The sequence below is a fragment of the Macaca nemestrina genome, chromosome 13 (genome assembly GCF_043159975.1).
Source record: "Macaca nemestrina isolate mMacNem1 chromosome 13, mMacNem.hap1, whole genome shotgun sequence".
Classification (NCBI taxonomy): Eukaryota; Metazoa; Chordata; class Mammalia; order Primates; family Cercopithecidae; genus Macaca; species Macaca nemestrina.
In genome coordinates this window covers 121,123,113-121,145,980 of record NC_092137.1, presented here as the reverse complement: position 1 = coordinate 121,145,980, position 22,868 = coordinate 121,123,113, and positions in this window count along the sequence as shown.

Below are 22,868 nucleotides of genomic sequence, written 5' to 3'. Positions count from 1 at the left end.
GGGTCAATCCTGCCCTCACCTCCTGCCTCACCTCTGGACCGCTCCTTTTCTGCCAGCAGCACGACCTCAGGCCCTCACCTCCAGGTCCCCATTCCTGTCCCCTGTTGGGGTGAGCAGACCCAACGCCAGGTTGTGAGGGTGACAAATTCTGGCAGAGTCAAAGGATTGAGAAAAAGATAGTCTGAGAGATAAAGATAGGACACCAGGGGGCCGTCGCGGTCCTGGAGGCTGCCAAGGCCCTGCGCTCTGGGAGCCCACGGTATTATTGATAATCCCACAAAGAAACAGGTGGTGAGAATGTGGAGGTCAAAAGGACACGTTGCATTCAGCGCATGATTTACAGCTGTGATGGTTTAGCATTTATAGGGAACATGTTCTGCTACTTGAGATAATGGGAATACAATCGATCTAGGAGCCTAGGAGGGCTAGAAGCAAGGAGCCAGCAAGTCTAAACACATTCCAGAGGACATTATTTCAGTCCTGCAAGCCCTACTTCAGTTTCCCTCCCAGCACTGCCCTGCAAGGTGCTTGCAGGATCTTTTCTCCTGGCAGCTCTGACCAAGCCCCTTCGCCCTCCTCCAGGGTTTCCAGCGCCCGCAGGGACTCCCCTCTGGGCCTCTGCATTCACTGCTGCGGCTGCCTGGAAAGCTCCCCGTCCCCACCGGGGTGGATGGTCGCTAGGAAAACTCTCCGTCCCCCGCCGGTGATATCCACTAGGAAAGCTCCCGTTCCCTCCGGTGATATCCACTAGGAAACCTCCTGTCCCACTGGCTGATGTCCGCTGGGAAACCTCCCCGCCCAGGCTCCCGGGGTACGAAGGAGAGGGGCTGAGGGATGCAGTTTCTGATCACTGCTTGCACACCTCCGGTGATGGGCAGCTCATCCATTACCTCTCAAGACAGCCTGGGCTGGTAAGTGAGTTACAATTCTCAGAAAGGTGTTCCAACTGTTGACACCAACCTGGACCCCCATTCCCTTCACCATTCCAAGACCATACCCCTTCCTCCAGATATCTCACTCCTCCTCTGTCAATCATGTGCCTATTCCAGACGTGTGTGTCATGAGGCCCACGGGCCCAGGGTGATAACCACTGGCATGGTGGCAGCCCACTGGGCCCTGGAGGTCCAGAGAAGCTCCTGAGCCAGCTGAGAGGGGCCAATCTGGTGGGCTTCCTGTAGGAGGGAACGCCTTAGCTGAGTTCTGAAGGGTGAGTGACATTGGTTGGGGACGAGGTAAGGAAAGTATCCCAGGGAGCAGGAATAGTGTGTAGCTGGAGAGAATGTCCTTCTGGAAACAGATTTTGTGGGGCTGGAAGGCTGAGTTTGCACATGGGAGGAAAACAGGAGGCTTGGTGCGGTGATCAAGGTGGGAGGCGAGTAACATCCTCTTTGTTTCATATTTCCTGATTGCTTGGCCAGGAAGCAACTAACATCCCCGTCTACCAGGTCCATGGCTTCCTAGCATTGAATTTTACCATTTTAAAAACATTTTTGAATTTTAGGTGGGAAAAATATCTCATTGTGTAAATGAAGACAAATTAGCATTTCTCTCGTGAGTGGCGAAGTTGAACAGTTTTCAGATGTGCGCTGGCTTGACAGATGCCACCTCTTGCTGTCCTCACACCCAGGACACATCTCGCCTCTTCTCAGGCCCCATCCTCTGCTCTGAGCAAAAGGCCAAGGGCGTGGGCTGCCCTGTGGCCACAAGGGTGAGGACGTGGTGAATCAGTTTCCTGTTCTGCTTCCATCACCTTTTGTCCCTTCAGCGTTTCAAATTTCTCTCTTCTCTGTTGGAGGCTGGGGTCCCACATGTCCGTAGCTTTGTCCTTGTCTAGGACTGAGCTCAGATTAGAGGGCTGTGAAGCCCCAGGAAGGTATTTGTGGGAGGCAATGCTGATATGCTGTGTGCCTCGAACACACAACTTCCTGTTTAATTCTCAAAACATCTGCCTGGGGTGGGGACTCTGGAGCCCATTTTACAGTTGAGGAAACCGAGGCTCTGAGGACTTAAGTTACAAACCCAGCATGCCTACTATCACTATTCCATGGCCACTCTGTAAGAGGCAACTCTACTGGCAGCTTTTCTGGGCTTCATTTAACAAACTCTTCTGTAGACATTAAGGTTCTGTTTAATTCACGTTCTAGAGGAGTGAGGTTGTTAGCTCTCCATCTTGAGGTGAAACCCTTTGTCCCGCCCTGCCCAATCAAGGCATGGAAGCCTGTTTCTCATCTAGGAAAGGGCTGTGGTGTTCAGCTCAGCACCAACCTTATATTTCAGTGAGAGAAATGGAAAAGAAAAATAAGGGAGAAGAAAGCACATATATTCATCCTCCTCGGAACCAAACTCCTGAGTTAGGCCTTGGTTCTGGCTCCAAGGCTGCCACTAAAATTCTACATGGCCTTGTTAAATCCCTCCCACCTCTGGCTCTCTAGTTTCCCTTCTGTGGAGTTTAATTCTAGCAACGATACTTTTCACACCTAAGCTCCTGGTTCTTTTTTATATCTGCCTGCTTTTGTCTCATAGTCTCCTGTTATTTTTTTGCTTTGAGATAAAGTTTTGCTCTCATTGCCCAGGCTGGAGTGCAGTGGTGCTATCTCGGCTCACTGCTATCTTCACCTCCCGGGTTCAAGTAATTCTCCTGCCTCAGCCTCCCAGGTAGCTGGGATTACAGGCACCCGCCACCATGCCCAGCTAAGTTTTGTATTTTTAGTAGAATGGGGTTTCACCATATTGGTCAGGCTGGTCTTGAACTTCTGACCTCAGGTGATTTACCTGCCTCAGCCTCCCAAAGTGTTGAGATTACAGGCATGAGCCACTGCACCCAGCCTTCTGTGCTTGTTTATGGCTGTTATTCCCTTCTTTTTCTGTTTGAGTTTTTAATATGTTTCTTGCAAAGTCCTTTTAAGTTTGCACTATTACTCTCTATTTCCTCAGATGTAAATTCTTCCAGTTGGGGAGTTTGTGGAAATTTCATGAAGTGGTGGTGAATCCACTGTCTCTTCAGAATATTTATTGCATGTGTACCTGGTCAGGGCCGTATGTGAGAGCCTGTGCTCTTGGCTTCATGCATTAGGGGGCTCTGCGTTGGTACTAGCCTCCTAATGGGTGGGGGGTGGGGAGCTTCAACCCTTGTCTCTGGGCACCTCTGCAGTGGTCTCTTGTGCACCTGGTGTTTTCCTGTCATTGCTAAGTGTTTGAAGAATGGTTTCTGTGTGTATTTGGTCTGCCATCTTGAATGAAAGTCCAGTTTCACCATCTGTAAACATTTCACAGATGAGGCATGGGAAGTTCAGGGAGGTGGCCTGACTTGCCCCAGTGCACACAGCTAGGAGGGAGAATTTGAACCCAATGAAACCCTATCCACTCCTGCTCCTTGGCAGGCCCCGGCCTGGTGCTCCCCTCAGCTCTGACTCATTGCTAGCTCTGCGTTCCCTGGACACCTTCTTCCTCAGTGAGCTGGGAGAATGGCCTCTACCCTGCAGACATGCTAAACAACTCAAAATTTTGTCCTGCTGGAAGAAGTGAAAAAACCGAAAACTGGCAGGTTAACTCGGTATATTGACAAGGCCCTGGACTCTGCAGTCTGGCTGTGTGACCTCAGGGAGGTTACTTAACCTTGGGGAGCCTCATTTTTCTCATTTATCACATCATGATAATAATTGTATTTACTTTTCTGGGTAGTGATATGAAGTGAAAAAATGCATTCGTCTAGCACTTAGTAGCTGCTCATTAAATATTCCTTCTTTCCATGGAGGAAAGCAAACTGGGGATGGGACCAGGAGAATGTGATAGCTGATCCATCAAATTCCTGAAAGGTTTCATGGGCCACAGGGAGGAGAGCTTTTCCATGGTCTGAAAAGGAGAACAGGGAATAACGTGGAAGGATCCAGGGAAGGCAACACAGCTGCTAAGTCTGTTCACTGGGGGGAAGAATAATCACTTCAACAAATGGTACATAAGGATTTCCATAAACAAAACAAACAAAAAGACTTCTACCTCACACATACACAAAAACCAACCAAAGTGGATCAATGACCTAAATATTAAATATAAGAACCAAAACCATAAAACTCTTAAAACAAAGGGGTAAATATTCTTGGATTTCACAGTGGATTCTCAGGTATGACACTCAAAGCACAAGCAATAAAAGAAAAATAGATAAACTGAACTTGACCAATATAAAAATCTTTTAATTTTAATTTTTAATTTTTATTTATTTTATTGTTTTTTTGAGATGGAGTCTCGCTCTGTCCCCTAGGCTGGGGTGCAGTGGTGTGATTTCAGCTCACTCCAACCTCTGCCTCCCAGGCTCAAGCAATTCTCCTGCCTCAGCCTCCTGAGTAGCTGGGATTGCAGGCACCCATCACCATGACCAGCTAATTTTCATATTGTTAGTAGAGATGGGGTTTCACCATGTTGGCCAGGCTGGTCTCGAACTCCTGACCTCTGGTGATCCACCTGCCTCAACCTCCCAAAGTTCTGGGATTACAGGTATGAGCCACTGTGCCTGGCCAAAAAACCTTTTAATTTTTAGATTAAAGGACATCATCAAAGGGTAGCCCAGAGAATGGGAAAAATGTTTGCAAATCATTTATTTGATAAGGATTTAAAGTGTAGAATGTACAAAGAATTCCTACAATCCAACAACAAAAAGATATTCAACCCAATTAACTGGGCAAAAGACTTGAACAGATATTTCTCCACAGAAGCTATACAAATGGTTAACAAACACATGAAATGCAAACCTCACTAATCATAAGAGAAATGAAAATAAAAACCGCAGTGATAAGCCACACCTCACACCTCCTAGGATGGCCGTGTGCAGTGCACACACCGTAACTATAGCTGCTGAGGGTGTGGCGAAGTTGGAATCCTCGTACGCTGCGGGCGGGGATGTGAGATGGCGCAGCCTCAGTGGAAAGCAGTTTGATGTTTCCCCACAAGGCTCAACATGGGCCGACCATCCGACCCAGCACTTCCACTTTTAAGTATACACGCCAACGAATTGAAAACAAGGTCTCAGAGCATAGTAAGCCAATGTTCATTGCAGCATCGTTCACGATAGCCAAAAGGTTGAAACAACCCAAATGTCCAAATGATGAACGGATGAACAAAATGAGGCGTATACGTTCCATGGAACATTATCCAGCTGAAACAAGAGGGAAACTGTTGCCTTCTACAACGTGGAGGAACCTTGAAAATATGCTAGCGAAAGAAGCTAGACACAAAAGGACAAATATTGTATGATTCCACTTACAGGAAATAACTAGAACAGGCAAATTCATAGAGACAGGAAGCAGATAGAGGATACCAGGAGCTGGGGGGAGTAGGCATTCCCCAATGAGGAATCATTGATTGACATTTACAGAGTTTCTATTGGGGGTGATGGAAAAATTTCGGAAATAGATGGGGTGATGGTTGCACAACACTGTGAATGTAATTGATGACACTGGGTTGTGTACCTAAAAAGAGTTAAAATGACAAATATTGTTAAATATGTTTTACTACAATTTTAAAAATAGCTTAAAAAGCCCACCACCACCACAAAATATACAGTTACTCTCTGTAAGTCCAGTGAGGATTAAGATACAGCAGAAGGTCTCTTGCTCAAGCACACCCAACGTTGTCTATGCCACAATTTATAGACCTGTGTTTTTGTGTTTTGGCTTCAGCAAGGAGGTGAACAGAACTTTCAGAGGAGGCTAAGGGCTTGGCAGATTTTGCTGGTGACACACCCGGACAGGAGTAGCCTTGATCTTGGTTTTCCCAGCTTCCAGAGCTGGGAGCAATACATTTCTGTTGTTGATGAATGACCCAGTCTAAGGCATTTTGTTACAGCAGCACACACAGACTAAGACACAAGAGCACCAGCAACAAAAGAAAACAACAGAGAAGGTGGACTTCATGAAACTGAAACTCTTTGTACAAGAAAAGTATATCAAGAAATTGAAAAGAGAACTCACAGAATGGGCCGAGTACTTGCAAATCATATATTGGGTAAGAATCTAACATCCAAACTGTATAAAGACCTTTGTATAAATCAACAATAAAAAGACAATCTAAGTAAAAAATGGACAAAGGATATGAACAAACATTTCTTTAAGACATACCAATGACTAATGAGTGCATGAAACGATTCTCAACATTATGAATCACTAGGGAAATGCAAATGAGATAGTACTTCAAAAAAAAAAAAGGTAAAGGAAAAATGGGCAGAAACAAGTGTGGGAGAGGATGTGGAGAAATCAGATCACTCATGCATCGCTGGTGGGGATGTCACAAAGTGCAGCTGCTTTGTAAAACAGGTTGGCACTTCTTTAGAAATTTAAACATAGATGGGCTGGGCGTGGTGGCTCACACCTATAATCCCAGCACTTTGGGAGGCCGAGACGGGCGGATCATGAGGTCAGGAGATCGAGACCATCCTGGCTAACACAGTGAAACCCCATCTCTACTAAAAATACAAAAAATTAGCCGGGCATGGTGGCGGGCGCCTGTAGTCCCAGCTACTCGGGAGGCTGAGGCAGGAGAATGGCGTAAACCTGGGAGGTGGATCTTGCAGTGAGCTGAGATCCGGCCACTGCACTCCAGCCTGGGCGACAGAGCGAGACTCCATCTCAAAAAAAAAAAAAGAAATTTAAACATAGATGAACCATCTGACCCAGCAATTCTACTCCTAGGTAATACTCAGGAGACTGGAAAACATGTTCACACAAAAACTTGTACATGAAGGCATTATGTAGACAGTGGCATTATTCACAGCAGCCAAAAAGTGGAAGTAACTCAAATGTCCATCAACAGATGAGTAGACAGATGTGGGGTATACACATACGAGGAAGCCTTATTCAGCCATAGGAAGGAATGAAGTCCTGATGCAAGCCGCAGCAGCTGCTAACCTCAAAGACATTACCTAGGTGACAGATCCAGACACAAGAAGCCACATATTGTGTGATTCTATTTATATGAAGTGTTAAGTATAGGCAAATCCAGAGAGGCAGAAGGTAGATAGTGGTTGCCAGGGGCTGGGGGCAGGACAGTGGGTAGTGACTGCCCATGGGCATGGAAGTTGGTTTTGGAGGTGGGGGAGGTGGCAGTGTGGATGAAATGTTCTGGAATGAGACAGTGGTGATGGTTGCCCAACATTGTGAATATACTAAAAAGCAGTGAGCTTTATACTCTAAAATGGTTAAAGTGCATGTATTTGATGTGAATTTTGTCTCAGTGTGAAAAAATCCTGCTGTCAGAAGAGTATCTATTGGACCTGGCCTGTCCTGGCACGAGGGCGGTTTTTTTTTTGTAAAGCTGTTGGTGACTGGCCGAGCCATCTGTTGTGAAGATGGCCGCTTTGTAGTGTGGAAGGCTCTGGGCAGGACGTGTCTGCCAACTCGAATACAGACACTTGCCAGGAACTAATGACGATGAGTCCTTGTAATGCATCTTGGAGCCAAGCGCCTAGATTTTAAAACCCCAGTATGGGAGACACTGACAGTGAAATTTCCCAAGTACTGGGTGGTCTGTACCCAATCCACAAGGAGAGAGTGACAGGCAGTGGCTGCTCCGCCTGACTCTCCACGTCTGTGTGGTGTAAAATATCTCACCTGGGGCCATGTTTCTCACCTGTTGAAAGTTTATGAGCACAGGGCAAGGGCAACGTTAGGAACATTTATTCACAATGTCGATGATGGACTAAACCCAGCTCAGTCATGGCTGGGGGAAAACCAGTTCCTTATAATCGATGTGTTGGTACAGGATTTATAACAAATGATTGAAAACTGTTAATCCACTTGGCAAGTTTAAAGCAGGTTTTCTTTGATCAAGAAGACGCTCAACTGTGTGTTTTTAAGAAGTCGTGGCTCTTCCTTCTCTCTGTAATTTCGTGTTGGTCTGATTTTCATCAGGTGAGGAGGCAACAGGCTGGTGGCCATGAATAGTCAGTTCTGCTTCCCGGCCTGCCATGGGCTGGGCTAGTGAACGGCAGGCGTGCTCTCCACGGAGCAGAAGAACCAGCGTCTTCCACATGTATGATGCTGCTAGACTGACCCCTGGTGGCCTCTGTGCTGTGACTGGTGCGTGAGGCCTGGTGTGGGTTCTGGGCCATCTCCTCATTCCGTGTTCAATGCCATACGCCAGCTGGGCGGGGTTCCCTCCCACTCAGGGTGTGCTCAGTGGGGCGCCTCCCCAGCCTGCAGTCTCCAAGGTTCACACCACCTCTAAAAGACACTGGATTCTAATTTGATAAAACATACAGCTCCGTAGCACTGTAAGGCCAAATTTTAGTTTCTTTTTTTTTTTTTTTGAGACGGAGTCTCGCTCTGTCACCCAGGCTGGAGTGCAGTGGCGGATCTCAGCTCACTGCAAGCTCCGCCTCCCGGGTTCACGCCCGTTCTCCTGCCTCAGCCTCCCGAGTAGCTGGGACTACAGGCGCCCGCCACCTCGCCCGGCTAGTTTTTTGTATTTTTTAGTAGAGATGGGGTTTCACCGGGTTCGCCAGGATGGTCTCGATCTCCTGACCTCGTGATCCGCCCGTCTCGGCCTCCCAAAGTGCTGGGATTACAGGCTTGAGCCACCGCGCCCGGCCAAATTTTAGTTTCTCTATACAGCTTCCCATGACATCGCTCCTGAAAGCAGAGCTACAGGCTTCCCTCCAGTGGGAGCCCATGAGCCGGGGGCTGATCCCCGATCTCACACGCTCTCCTTAGGTCCGTGATGGTTTAGTCCGGGAGTGCATTCGTAGAGGGGGTATTGCTTATAGGGGATGTGACACCTCCCGTTTCTTACAAAAGGGGCTGACTAAGAGCACGCACAGTGTGCTGTCTGTGTGGGAAAGGAGGGAGATGGGAGCGCTTTTCCCAAAGGGACATTTATAGAGCAGGGACAAGGGGATGATGGCAATAGGTCTTTTTTTTTTTTTTTGAGATGGAGTCTCGCTCTGTCGCCCAGGCTGGAGTGCAGTGACACGATTTCGGTTAGTTGCAAGCTCCGCCTCCCGGGTTCACCCCATTCTCCTGCCTCAGCCTCCCGAGTAGCTGGGACTACAGGCGCCCGCCACCACACCCGGCTAATTTTTTGTATTTTTTAGTAGCGGTGGGGTTTCACTGTGGTAGCCAGGATGGTCTTGATCTCCTGACCTCGTGATCCGCCCGCCTGGCCAGCGATAGGCCTTTCTAGGCAGCAGCAAGCCCTGCTGGCTCTGGAGTTCTGGGTGGACGAGGCACCGTCAGGGCTCGGGTCTGTGAAAGCTGCTGGGAGCGTGCATTCTGGAGAAGTGGGAGGGGGACTGAGGGCAAAGCAATTAAGTTGCAGAAGGATCCTGAATGCATGCAAACTTGCAGCCCCACACTGGCTTAACTGGAAAAGGAGGTGTTGCTTTGTGGGCATAGGAATCTGATGCGTCCTCCTCTCCCTGCTGCAAAAGATCTGGCTGGGAGGAATGGTCCAAATCCAGTCCCTCTAAGAACCTTGTCCCTGGAGTTGCTGCCACAGGTGTGTTGAGAGGCGGGTCTGAGGCAAACGGCAGCCCAGGGTGGTGGTGGACCCAGTGGTGAGGGTGGGATGGATGAGGGTGTGGGAGGAGGGGCCCCAGGAGATGGCGAGGAGCTCAGGAGGCTCCAGATTGGTGGCCTTCTGCCCCCTGCCAAATGAGTTCCATCCCTATCAGGAAGCTGCCATTTCTAGGGGATTAACACTTGAAACGTCTTTGGAACACCACAGTAACAGACAAGAATAGGAAGTGCTGCCATTTATTTATTCGGCCTCATGCTTCACACCATCCTCCTGAGATAGGGTGTTTGTTTTGCGTATGGGGAAACCGAGGTTCTGGGAGGGGCAGAGAGTGCTCAAGGGCCATGACTAGTAAATGGCAGAACCAGGACTGGAACCCAGGCCACACCCCTCCATGCCCCTTCGCCCATGTGTGCACCCAAATTGTCAACGTCTTTCCCGGAAGAGCAGCAGCAACGGCCTGCAGTGAAAGCAGCTGGACTTGTCGCTCCCTGCAGCAAGGGGGGCCTCCACAACAGCGAGCTGGGGTGTCTCATAAGAGGGTGTTAGCAAGTAGCAATTGTAGGATGTGGGCCTTGGTTATGAGCTTATTTGGGGGGTGGGTCTATGGAGTCAGGGCTTGCTTTAGAGTACAGGCTGGTTCAAGAGTGTCTGTTGAACACAGTCTATAGTTACACCAGAGTTAACAGCTTTTTCCTCTCTGTTGTAAAGCGAGTTGTTGAACCGCATGACGTAAGAACTGTTGTGCGGTAGCATCTGAAACTCGAGACAGGAGATGCTAGCTGACCATTTATAGGTCATTATGAGAAACGCAATGACTGTCAGTTCTCGTAACCGGTCTGCAAGACAAGGGCCTAGAGCGCCTCCAGGTAATGGAGCATGTTCCAGAAGCCAACTGAGTTGGCTTTAGAGGTCAAGGGCTTTTACTAATAGTCAAAGCTGTCCTGTTCCCCTGTGGTGTTTTTCTAGGTATAAAAAAGAAGTATTTGCTGTGGCATGACCTGTCCCTTTGCTAAGAGGAAAATAAAATAAAGCTTATATGACTGTCCTTGGTAACTCTAACGAATGGACTTGGTCGGTTGGACTTTCAGAGCAGAGCGGTCTTGTTTGTGGCTTTAGCTAAAATTACCAATGAGTTTTGAACTCTGTCTCTAGTCGTTTTATTCCCTTGGTGGGAAGTGTAGTTTGCAGGGTATGCCTGAAGAGCAAATCAAGGATCACTCCTGGAAGGTTTTGGAATCGTCTATGATAATTTTACGCTGGATCGCTGGGTACTCTTTCAAAGAATGCATTACTGGATACGTGGTTGTTGTAAATATCTGAACATATCTAACCACTCTGAATATACGTGAGTGTGTGGCAGACTAATATAAGCCTGACATGGACTGATAAGACGTAGTGTCCCGTTGATGTGCGGATTGTATGGGGAGCATATTATTGTTTTTTTTTTTTTTTTTTTTTTTTTTTTTTTTTTTGAGACGGAGTCTCGCTCTGCCGCCCAGGCTGGAGTGCAGTGGCCGGATCTCAGCTCACTGCAAGCTCTGCCTCCCGGGTTTACGCCATTCTCCGGCCTCAGCCTCCTGAGTAGCTGGGACTACAGGCACCCGCCACCTCGCCCGGCTAGTTTTTTTGTATTTTTTAGTAGAGACGGGGTTTCACCGTGTTAGCCAGGATGGTCTCGATCTCCTGACCTCGTGATCCGCCCGTCTCGGCCTCCCAAAGTGCTGGGATTACAGGCGTGAGCCACCGCGCCCGGCGGGGAGCATATCATTGTAACAGGAATACATTTCGTGTCTTCGTGTGCCTTTTGTATAGAAGCTGCAGATCATGTAGAGGCGGGTGTGTTGTGGAGACACTGTACAGTTCATGTTCATGTTGAGATCAAGCTGGAAATAAAATGTAATCTGTCATGCGCGTCCGTGTGAAGAGACCACCAAGCAGGCTCTGTGAGAGCAATAAAGCTTTTTAATCACCTGGGGGCAGCGGGCTGAGTCCGAAAAGAGAGTCGGCGAAGGGAGATGGGGTGGGGCCGTTTTATAGCATTTGGGTAGGTAAAGGAAAATTACAGTCAAAGGGGGTTGTTCTCTGGCGGGCAGGGGTGGGGGGGTCACAAGGTGCTCAGTGGGGGAGCTTTTGAGCCAGGATGAGCCCGGAAAAGGAATTTCACAAGGTAACGTCATCAGTTGAGGCAGGAACCGGCCATCTGGATGTGTACGCACAGGTCACAGGGGATGTGATGGCTTAGCTTTGGCTCAGGAGCCTGACATTCCTGTCTTCTTATATTAATAGGAAAAATAAAACAAAATAGTGTTGAAGGGGCGGCGAAAATTTTTGCGGGGTGGTATGGAGAGATAATGGGCGATGTTTCTCAGGGCTGCTTCAAGCGGGATTAGGGGTGGCGTGGGAACCTAGAGTGGGAGAGATTAGGCTGAAGGAAGATTTTGTGGTAAGGGGTGATATTGTGGGGATATTAGAAGGAGCATTTGTCATATAGAATGATTGGTGATGGCCTGGATGTAGTTTTGTATGAATTAAAAAACTAAATGGAAGAGACAAGATCTGAATAAGAGAAGGAGAGAAAACAGGTGTTAAAGGACTAAGAACTGGGAGGACCTAGGACATCTAGGAGTGCCTAAGGAGGCTCAGCATAGCCTTGCCAGCAAAGATTATTTATTTACTTTAAGAGGGAGTTAAGAGTGGCGGTTTGGGGATAGCACCAGGAGATACCAGCTGTGATGGTTTGGAGAAACAGTGTACACCGGCAGTGTAAACACGAGCGGGGCATTTATGAGTAGTTGAGAACGGTGAATAGGAGTATGACTAGAGAGAAGACACTAGGGATGACTAGTTTTTTGGGGCACAGTCCAAGTTGGTCTGGTGTCTGGAATGAGACTGGGGCTTAATAAAAAGGAGCGTCTATACAGGAGCTCAAATGGGCTGGAACCTGTAGCATTCCGCGGACAGGCCTGAATTCTGAGAAGGGCAAGTGGTAAAAGTATCGTCCAGTCCTTTTTAAGTTGGTAGCTGAGCTTGGTGAGGGTGTGTTTTTAAAAGACTATTACTCTATTCTACTTTCCTTGAAGATTGAGGACCGTAAGGGGTATGACGGTTTTACTGAATACTAAGAGCCTAAGAAACTGCTTGGGTGATTTGACTAGTAAAGGCTGGTCTGTTATCAGACTGCATAGAGGTGGGAAGGCAAAACCGAGGAATTACGTCTGACAGAAGGAAAGAAATGACCGCGGTGGCCTTCTCAGACCCTCTACCCATCCAGTGAAAGTGTCTACCCAGACCAAGAAGCATTTTAGTTTTCGGGGCATGTCAGTAAAGTCAATTTGCCAGTCCTGGGCAGGGGCAAATCCTTGAGCTTGATGTGTAGGAAAGGGAGGGGGTCTGAACAATCCCTGAGGGGCAGTAGAATAGCAGATGGAACACTGAGAAGTGATTTTCTTGAGGATATATTTCCATGATGGAAAGGAAATGAGAGGTTCTAAGAGACAGGCTAGCGGCTTGTAACTTACATGGAAGAGGTTATGAAATGACGACAGAATAGAATGGGCCTGTGAGGCGGGAAGGAGATATTTTCCTTGGTCTAAGAACCATTCCCCTTGTGTGGGAAGAGATTGATAGGTGGAAATTTCAGTGGGGGAGTAGGTGGGAGTGACTAGATGAGAAGGAGGAAAATTGCCGTGAGGGATAGAAGCTGGAACACTAGCTGCTTTTTTAGCTACCTTATCAGCATAAGTGTCTTGAGTGATGGGATCTGATGCCTTTTGATGGCCTTTGCAGTGAATGACTCCAGCTTCCTTTGGCAGTAAAGCGGCTTTGAGAAGCATTTTTATTAAAGAGGCATTGATGATGGAGGACACCTGTGTAGTGAGGACACCTCTTTCAGCCCATATAACAGCATGGTGGTGCAGCATATGGAAGGCATATTTAGAGTCAGTGTAAATATTGACACGTAATCCTTTTGCAAGAGTGAGGGCCTGAGTTAAGGCAACTAGTTCGGATTGCTGAGAGGTAGTGGAGGGGGGCAGAGCGGTAGCCTCAGTGATAGATGTGGAAGCTACTATAGCATAGCCTGCCTTTGCTGGTGAGTGGCGATTAGGCCTGGTGGAACTGCCATCAATAAACCAAGTGTGATCAGGGTGAGGAACACGAAAGAATATGGGGAAATGGAGTGAATGTCAGGTGTTTCGGAGAGATACAGTCATGGGGGGCAGGTGTGGTATCTGGAATAACGTGGGGGGCCGGATTGAAGTCTGGGCCAGGAACAATGGTCATTGTGGGAGACTCAGCAGAGAGTGAGTATAGCAGAAGGAGCCGGGGAGCAGAAAGTATATGTGTCAGGTGGGAGGAAGAAAATACATTTTGGAAGTTATGAGAACTGTAGAGAGTGAGTTGAGCATAGTTTGCGATTTTTAGGGCCTCTAAAAGTATTAAGGCAGCGGCAGCCACTGCACGCAGACATGAGGGCTGGGCTGAAACAGTAAGGTCAAGTTGTTTGGACAGAAAGGCTACAGGTCACGGTCTTGGCTCTTGTGTAAGAATTCTGACTGCACTAACCATGCCTAGGAAGGAAAGGAGTTGTTTTGTAGAAGGGATTGGGGTTTGGGAGATGAGCCGAACACCATCAGCAGGGAGAGCACGTGCGTTTTTATGAGAATTATGCCGAGATAGGTAACAGATGAGGAAGAAATCTGGGCTTGACTGAAATAATGGGGGCTGTCCGTGAAGCCTTGTGGCCGTACAGCCCAGGTAATTTGCTGAGCCTGATGGGTGTCAGGGTCAGTCCAAGTGAAAGCGAAGAGAGGCTGGGATGAAGGGTGCAAAGGAATAATAAAGAAAGTATGTTTGAGATCCAGAACAGAATAATGGGTTGTGGAGGGAGGTATTGAGGATAGGAGAGGATATGGGTTTGGCACCACGGGGTGGACAGGCAAGACAATTTGGTTGATAAGGCGCAGATCCTGAACTAACCTGTAAGCCTTGTCTGGTTTTCGGACAGGTAAAATGGGGGAATTGTAAGGGGAGTTTACAGGCTTTAAAAGGCCATGCAGTAGCATGCGAGTGATAACAGGCTTTAACCCTTTTAAAGCATGCTGCGGGATGGGATATTGGCATTGAGCGGGGTAAGGGTGATTAGGTTTTAATGGGATGGTAAGGGGTGATTGATCGGTCACCAAGGAGGGGTAGAGGTATCCTATACTTGTGGTTTAAGTGGGGGAGATACAAGGGGAGGATGTGAAGGAGGCTTTGAACTGGGGGAAAAGGTGGCAATGAGGTGTGGCTGTAGCCTAGGAATAGTCAGGGAAGCAGATATTTTAGTTAAAATGTCTTGGCCTGATAAGGGAGCTGGGCAGGTGGGGATAACTAAAAAGGAGTGCATTAAAGAATCTTGTCCAAGTGGGCAACAGAGTTGGGGAGTTTTAAGAGGTTTGGAAGCCTGGCCGTCCATACCCACAACAGTTATGGGGGCAAAGGAAACAGGCCTTTGAAAAGAAGGTAATGTGGAGTGGGCGGCCTCCGTATTAAGAAGGGGACGGACTTATCCTCCACTATGAGAGTTACCTAAAGCGTCTGTGATGGTCCAGGAGGCTTCCGAGGCGATCGGGCGGCGTCAGTCTTCAGCCGCTAAGCCGAGAAGATCTGGGAAGGAGTCAGTCAGAGCCTTGGGCCAGTTGGATAGTCCAGTTTTCAGTGGCGTCCCGCACAGATGGGACACGGCTTAGGAGGAATCCCGGACCGCGGGCATTCCTTGACCCAGTGGCCAGATTTCTGGCACTTGAAACAAGCTCCTGGGGGAGGAGGTCCTGGAGGAAACCCTGGCAGCGGCGGTTCAGGCGTTTGGAAGTTCTTGTGTGCGGGAGATGTGGCTGGGGTTTGTCTCACAGTGGAGGCAAGGAACTGCAACTCAGAAATACATTGCTACTTGGCTGCCTCTACTCTATTACTGTATACCTTGAAGGCGAGGTTAATTAAGTCCTGTTGTGGGGTTTGAGGGCCGGAATCTAATTTTTGGAACTTTTTCTAATGTCGGGAGCTGACTGGGTGATAAAATGCATATGAAGAACAAGGCGGCCTTCTGGCCCCTCTGGGTCTAGGGCGGTAAAGCGTCTAAGGGTTGCTGTGAAGCGGGCCATGAACTGGGCTGGGTTTTTATATTTGATGAAAAACAGCCTAAATGCCAACTGATTTGGGAGAAAAGAGGAGCATTAACCTTGACTATGCCTTTAGCTCCAGCCGCCTCTTTAAGAGGAAACTGTTGGGCAGGTTGGGGAGGGCTAGTCACGGAAGGAAACTGTAAACCAGACCCAGTGTGAGGAGAGGAGGTGATAGAAAGATTATAGGGTGGGGGAGCAGAGGCTGAGGAAGAACTGGGGCCTGGCTCAGCCTGGGGAGGAGCAGCCTGGGGAGAAGGGGAGAGGTCAGGCGGGTCTGTAGAAAAGGAAGACTAGAAAGACTCAGCGACGCTTGGGGTTGGGACAGAGAGGACAGTCGGGCGGGAAAGGAGGAGGACTTGGGACGAGTCGCATTGGGAACAGGGAACAATGTGTAAAAGAATGCCGGTACCTCAGGCACCTCAGACTATTTGCCCATTCTACGACAAGAATTATCTAGATCGGCCGGGTGCGGTGGCTCACGCCTGTAATCCCAGCACTTTGGGAGGCCGAGGTGGGCAGATCACGAGGTCGGGAGATCGAGACCATCCTGGCTAACACGGTGAAACCCCGTCTCTACTAAAAATACAAAAAACTAGCGGGGTGTGGTGGTGGGTGCCTGTAGTCCCAGCTACTCGGGAGGCTGAGGCAGGAAAATGGCGTGAACCCGGGAGGCGGAGCTTGCAGTGAGCCGAGATGGTGCCACTGCACTCCAGCCTGGGCAGCAGAGCGAGACTCCGTCTCAAAAAAAAAAAAAAAAAAGAATTATCTAGATCTTGTAGGATGGAAAAATGGAAAGTGCCGTTTTCTGGCTATTTGGAACCCCTGTCGAGTTGTACTGGGGCCAAGCGGTATTGAGAAGAAAATAAGACACTTAGATTTTAGGTCAGGCGAGAGCTAAAGAGGTTTGCAGTTCTGGAGAACACAGGCTCAGGGAGAAGAGGGAGGAACGGAGGGTGGAAAGTTGCCCATAGTGAAGGAGGGAAGTTTAAAGAGAAGGGAGAGACACGGAGAAAGGTGAGCAGCCAAAGCAGGCGTCCCCGTGGAGATCAGACGCCAATGGAACGCGGGTGAATAATCAGAGAGGCGTCCCTGCAATGATTAAACACCAAGGGAAGAATGTTTTCCCGAGTCCGTGACCGGCGCCGGAGTTTTGGGTCCATGGATAAAACGCGTCTCCTTTGTCTCTACCAGAAAATGAAAGGACTTGAAATTTAGAGAAGGGAGAGATTGAAGGGTGGCGCCAAGATTGAAAGGAGAAAGAGGATGAGGGATAGAGAGAGAGGTTGGAGAAGACAGTAAAAAGAGGCTGCTTACCTGATTTAAAATCGGTGAGATGTTCCTTGGGCTGGTGGGTCTGAGGACCCAAGGTCGTAGGTGGATCTTTCTCATGGAGCAAAGAGCAGGAGGACAGGGGATTGATCTCCCAAGGGAGGTCCCCCAATCTGAGTCCCCAAATTTCATGCACGTCCATGTGAAGAGACCACCAAACAGGCTTTGTGAGAGCAATAAAGCTTTTTAATCACCTGGGTGCAGGTGGGCTGAGTCCGAAAAGAGTCAGCGAAGGGAGATGGGGGTGGGGCCGTTTTATAGCATTTGTGTAGGTAAAGGAAAATTACAGTCAAAGGGGGTTCTCTGGCGGGCAGGGGTGGGGGGGTCACAAGGTGCTCAGTGGGGGAGCTTTTGAGCCAGCATGAGCCAGGAAAAGGAATTTCACAAGGTAATGTCATCAGTTAAGGCAGGAACCGGCCATCTGGATGTGTAAGTGCAGGTCACAGGGGATACGATGGCTTAGCTTTGGCTCAGAGGCCTGACACAATCATGTAGAATCTAAGCTGGGATGAAGCTTCAAGCTGTATACAGTGGCATGTTATGAATTCATAAGGAGGCAACATGGGACCTACAGGTGGTTGATCTTATAACGCTGATGGTAATCTCTTAAGATGTAGAATTTTGGAGGTTTCTGAGAGGTATGCTATCTTAAAAAAAATTCCATTAGTTCTGTCTTTCTAGAGGACTGGAGAAAACAAGGACAGTGAAATCTCTGGATTGAAGGCACGACTTCAGTGTTTCTTAATAACAGTATGTTTTTTTTTTTTTTTTTTTTTTTTTTTTGAGACGGAGTCTTGCTCTGTCACCCAGGCTGGAGTGCAGTGGCCGGATCTCAGCTCACTGCAAGCTCCGCCTCCCGGGTTCACGCCATTCTCCTGCTTCAGCCTCCCGAGTAGCTGGGACTACAGGCGCCCGCCACCACGCCCGGCTAAGTTTTTGTATTTTTAGTAGAGACGGGGTTTCACTGTGTTAGCCAGGACGGTCTCGATCTCCTGACCTCGTGATCCACCCGTCTCGGCCTCCCAAAGTGCTGGGATTACAGGCTTGAGTCACGGCGCCCGGCCAATAACAGTATGTTTTAGTCCCTTTGTGTTGCTGTCAAGGAACAGCTGAGGCTGAGTGGCGTGTGAAGAGGTTTATTTGGCTCAGGGTTCTGCAGGCTGTACAGGAAGCACGGCGTAGCGTCTTCTTCTGCTGAGGGCCTCAGCACGGGTGCACTCCTGGTGGAGGCGAAGGAGAGCCCTGTGCAGACCACACGGTGAGAAAGGGAGGAAGAGGGAGGTGGGGGAAGGTGCCAAGCTCTTTTCAACAACTAGTTCTTGTGGGAACTAAGGGTGAGCACTTACTCCCGTGAGAATGGCACCAAGTCATTCATGAGGGCTCCACCCGCTCCACCAGGCCCCAGCTTTCACACTGGGGATCATAGTTCAACAAGAGACTCAGCAGGACCAAACCAACCACAGCATTGGTCTGGAAAACGAGTATCTCTGTCATTAGAAGTAAGTGGGGATTTTCCAGGTTGGAAAACAAAATCAAGCCCTTTTTGTCACTCTCTGGCAGGGAAATTTTCAATCCACAGTGAATATAAACAAACAATAACCAGAACGTATTGATAATCCATGGCAGAAGGCATTTGTATAGAGTCCACCTGGAGGGGTCTGAGGGCCTTTGAGCTCTCTAGTTCCTGCTCACGTCTACATTTAAATGTTTTCTCAGGATTTCATTCACAGGGGGATGTTTTGTAACTGTTCTTGGCAATACCTCTAAAATTACCTGGCTTAATATTGTTGCCAATTTATCTTTACAGGCATCCAATTTTGGGTAATATCATAAAGAATTTTTGTTAGAGTCCACTATCACCTTTTTGATGACATCAGCTGCCTCTCCTAGGATGTAATAGGCATCAGAACTTTCCTCATTTTCTTTTTGCAAATCAGGGGCTTGTTCTGACGCTAACAGCAGCCTCTCAATTTCTCAAGACCGGTGAGATCACAGGAGTGTTCGTGTGGGCTGATCTGGTTTCTTTCGCGTAGTGGTCAGCCCAAACATTGCCATTAGGATCTGAGTCTTTGTATTTGAATGACCTTTTACCGCTTCTATAGCTAATATAGCAAAGCATCTAAAATGTCTCTGTTACTCAACTTTTATAGGCATTTGTCAGGGTTAGAAGCCTGTTTCGAAAGCATTCAAACTTTGTGGACTAGCCCCAGTCACATTTCTTTATACTATCAGTCTAAACATTTGTTCTTTATTTTTTCCAACCTGCCCACGTGGGAGCAAATGTTTGAGTCGTCTGCAGTGACCTGATTTCTGGGATCGGTCTATATTTTAAGGGTGAATTTAACTCTGTGGTAGCATTTTGAAATAGGAACAAGTAAAAGTAGGACAAGGCTACTCAAGGCATCTCTAACAAAATTACTAAAGGGTATGTATTTTTTACAGTGAGAGTTAATAATTTGGTGACAGAAAGGAATCTTCCTTCAAATATAGCATAACTTAATCACTTTACATGTGTGAAAATAATTCAAAATCAAAGCTGTTGGAATTTTATTTAGAGCCTTAAAGGAATGTGATTATGAGGACTGAGTCATGCAACAGGCACCTGTAACCTCTGTTTCTCTGATTCTAGATTATCCTTTTTCTTTGCCTACACTGTGTCATGCGAGTCCGTGTGAAGAGACCACCAAACAGGCTTTGTGTGAGCAATAAAGCTTTTTAATCACCTGGGTGCAGGCGGGCTGAGTCTGAAAAGAGAGTCAGCAAAGGGAGATAAGGGTGGGGCTGTTTTATAGGATTTGGGTAGGTAAAGGAAAATTCCAGTCAAATGGGGGTTGTTCTCTGGCGGGCAGGAGTGGGAGTCATAAGGTGCTCTGTGGGGGAGCTTTTTGAGCCAGGATGAGCCTGGAAAAGGACTTTCACAAGGTAATGTCATCACTCAAGTCAAGGACCGGCCATTTTCACTTCTTTTGTGGTGGAATGTCATCAGTCAAGGCGGGGCAGGGCATTTCACTTCTTTTGTGAATCTTCAGTTACATCTGGGCTTACACGTGCAAGCCACAGGGGATGCGATGGCTTGGCTTGCGCTCAGAGGCCTGACATTTTTGCCGCCTTATATTAATAAGAAAAATAAAACAAAATAGTGTTGAAGTGTTGGGGTGGCGAAAATTTTGGGGGGTGGTATGGAGAAAGAATGGGCGATGTTTCTCAGGGCTGCTTCAAGCGGGATTAGGGGCGGCGTGGGAACCTAGAGTGGGAGAGATTAAGCTGAAGGAAGATTCTGTGGTAAGGGGTGATATTGTCGGGTTGTTAGAAGAAGCATTTGTCATATAGAATGATTGGTGATGGCCTGGATGTGGTTTTGTATAAATTGAAAAACTAAACAGAAGCCACAAGGTCTGAATAAGAGGAGAGAAGACAGGTATTAAAGGACTAAGAATTGGGAGGACGTAGGACATCTAATTAGAGTGCCCAAGGAGGCTCAGCATAGCCCTGCCAGCAAATATTATTTACGTTAAGAGGGAATTTAGAGTGGCGGTTTGGGATAGCACCAGGATGTATCAGCTGTGATGGCTTTGGAGAAACAGTGTAAACACGAGCAGGGCATTTGTGAGTAGTTGAGAACGGTGAATAGGAGTACGACTAGACAGAAGACAGTAGGGATGACAAGTTTTTTGGGGTGCAGTCCAAGTTGGTCTGGTGTCTGGAATGAGACCGGGACCTAATAAAAAGGAGCGTCCACACAGGAGCTCAAATGGGCTGGAACCTGTAGCATTCTGAGAACAGGCCTGAATTCTGAGAAGGGAAAGTGGTAAAAGTATTGTCTAGTCCTTTTTAAGTTGGTGACTGAGCTTGGTGAGGTGTGTTTTTAAAAGACCGTTAGTCCATTCTGCCTTTCCTGAAGACTGAGGACGGTAAAGGGGTATGAAGGTTCCATTGACTATCAAGAGCCTGAGAAACTGCTTGGGTGATTTGACTAGTAGAGGCCGGTCCGTTATCAGACTGTATAGATGTGGGAAGGTCTTCCTTTACCTACCCAAATCCTGTAAAACGGCCCACCCTTATCTCCCTTCGCTGACTCTTTTCGGACTCAGCCCGCCTGCGCCCAGGTGATTAAAAAGCTTTATTGCTCCCGCAAAGCCTGTTTGGTGATCTCTTCACACGGACGCGCATGACACACCGTTTTGTAAAATGTTATAAAAAACTCAGGGGCAGCAGGGAAGGACCCCTTCCCTCCTGTTGATCCTCATTATAATTTCCCTCTTTCTTCTCTTACACAAGGACCTCACGACTACACTGTCTAAATCACAATGTTAAATATAGTCTTTCAATTGGAAGGAAAAAACATCAAGCTGTAACTAATCAAATCGCTGTTCCTCATAAACCAGACTCATACGGAAAATGCTGTGATTCCACTAAATTTGCTTTCTGCCTGTATAAAAGAGACCTTAACTTTTTAGCTTTGGAGCACTGACCCCATTCCTTTGGAGTCTGTGTTTCCCGGATGGCTATCCTCGGCTTTTTCCTTAAAAACAGCCTTTTTAAATGAGATTCTGATCCTTTAAATTATTTCAGGTTGTCGTGAAAAATCCAAATTCTTATTTCACTCTTTTGATACACAGTTTAGGTAAAAAACATTTTTAAAAGATTATACCTTTATTTACATGTGTATTTATATAAACATACAAGATACCTGGGCATAGTGGCTCACGTCTGTAATCCCAGCACTTTGGGAGGCTGAGGCAGGAGGATCGCTTGCACTCAGGAGTTTGAGACCAGACTGGGCAACAAAGCAAGACCTCGTCCCTACAAAAAATAAAAACATTAGCCGGATGTGGTGGTCCGTGCCTGTCGTCCCAGCTACGTGGGAGACTGAGGAGGGAGAACTTGCTTGGGCCTGGGAGTTCAAGGCTGCAAGGAGCCTATGATTGTGCCAATTCAGCCTAGGTGACAGAGCAAGACCCTGTCTCAAGATAAACCCATAAAGACAACCATTATTATTTCATGTAAGTACAATTCTTTATATATAACCTTTTTAAATTCAGCCTTGGCCTAGTCCAAAGCGACTGTCATGTGACAAGCGTCCACTGTAAACAGACCCAGTTGTGTCGAGTCTTCAGATTTGGGGGGTATGTTACCACTCAAAATACCTACCTTTAGAGTAATTATTTCAAAAGCACAGGTAACAGAAGAGACCCTTGTGTGTATCTCCCCCCAAGTCCGTAGTGTTTCTCTCAAGCCTGCTGGTGAGCCTCATGGGGTGAAATGAGAACTTAAAAAAGGAGTCTAGGGGGTCTCAGGACGTTGTTCTGATGAAGCAAGTTTAGGATCGATTTCTTGAGATACTCTTTCTGAGGGAAAGTCTGTCAATACAGGTTTTTTCTTTTCTTTTTTTTGTTTTTTTGAGACGGAGTCTTGCTCTGTTGCCAGGCTGGAGTGCAGTGGTATGATCTTGGCTCACTGCAACCTCCGCCTCCTGGGTTCAAGTAATTCTCCTGCCTCAGCCTCCTGAGTAGCTGGGATTATAGGTGTGCGCCACCACGCCCAGCTAATTTTTGTATTTTTAGTAGAGACGGGATTTCACCATGTTGGCCAGGGTAGTGTAGAACTCCTGACCTCCACTGATCTGCCCACCTCGGCCTCCCGAAGTGCTGGGACGACAGGTGTGAGTCCCGGCGCCTGACCCAGTTTTTCTTTTAAGTGAGGGTTTCTAGGACGCTCACCTGTATACAGAGCTTTCCACCTCATTATCTGCTTTGGTGTAGAAAGAGAAACCCAAGCCCTGAATTTGTCCTGACAGTGCAAGTGCATGTAGGAAACCCTGCTGCGAGCATTGTACAAGGCCTGATGTCAGCCTACACACCACAGCTCCGGTTG